Here is a 1,118-nt window from a genome sequence, read left to right as displayed (position 1 = left end):
GAGAGAGAGAGAGAGAGAGAGAGAGAGAGAGAGAGAGAGAGAGAGAGAAGTAAAATTTAGAGACCAGTGGGGAGGCTTCCTAAAAGTCAGAGTTAATTTTTAGACTTTCGCATCGCAACACAGGATAGCTTTCTCCATTTTAATAATTTATTGGTTTTTATTTTATGTGCATTGGTGTTCTGTCTCCATGTGTGTCTATGTAAGGGGTCAAGTCCCCTGGGACCAGAAAGACAGAAATCTGTGAGCTGTCACATGGGTGCTGGGAATTGAACCCAGGTGCTTTGGAAGAACAGCCAGTGCCCTTAACCACTGAGCCATCTCTCCATGCCCCAGGATATCTTTCTTACCAACCATGCCACATCAAAGTTAAATGAAGAGCAAGAATATAGCTTAACTTTATGCAAGGCAAGGCAGGATATCAGAGGATTCTGGGATTTTCTCACTATATAACAGGCATGGAGAAACAAAGATGCCATCAAGATTTCAAAATGTCTCTCATGAGGAAAGATTTAATGATTCTTATCAAACTGATTGATTTATTGATTTAATGATTCCTGTCAAACTGATTGATTTATTATTATTTAATGATTCCTATCGCTCCTAGATTGTTGCAAATCAGGGGAAATGGGAATTATTGGGTAAGTCCAGTGTTATATATAAGATTCAACTTAGATGGTCATCTTTAAGACTTAAACAGGCACAATACAGAAGCAGAGCTCAGAGAAACTCAGTGGAACTTAAGACAGCTTCCAGCATGCTGACTTTTAGCAGCTGAATAAATGTAGATCATTTACTGAAAAGGGCAAGACGAGGAAAGGAACATTCCATGACGCATATTCTTCCAAGTCAAGGAAAAATAATGGGCTCTATCATTTCATCTGATAATCCAAAGAAAGGGACTGATAAAGAAATGATCTTGATGTTTCATTTTGTTTTGTTTATATTTATTAGTTTTAATTTTTTCATACAATATATTTTGATCATTTTCTTTCCCCTTCCTCAGCATCTTCAAGATCTCCCCTACCTCCCCATCCTCCCAATTTCATCTCCTCTCTCTCTCTCTCTCTCTCTCTCTCTCTCTCTCTCTGTCTCTCTCTCTTTCTCTCTCCCTCTCTCTC

General features: G+C 38.7%; 1 protein-coding gene across 2 annotated transcripts in view; it reads right to left on the bottom strand.

Annotated features, from left to right (window-relative positions):
- Positions 1-1,118, bottom strand: part of Qpct (glutaminyl-peptide cyclotransferase) — a 38,065-nt gene that overhangs the window by 1,477 nt on the left and 35,470 nt on the right. The window lies entirely within an intron of this gene.

Source organism: Mus pahari, chromosome 18 (assembly GCF_900095145.1).
Source record: "Mus pahari chromosome 18, PAHARI_EIJ_v1.1, whole genome shotgun sequence".
NCBI lineage: Eukaryota > Metazoa > Chordata > Mammalia > Rodentia > Muridae > Mus > Mus pahari.
Note: the sequence above shows the minus strand (reverse complement) of the source record. Positions and strands in the feature narration are given on the sequence as shown.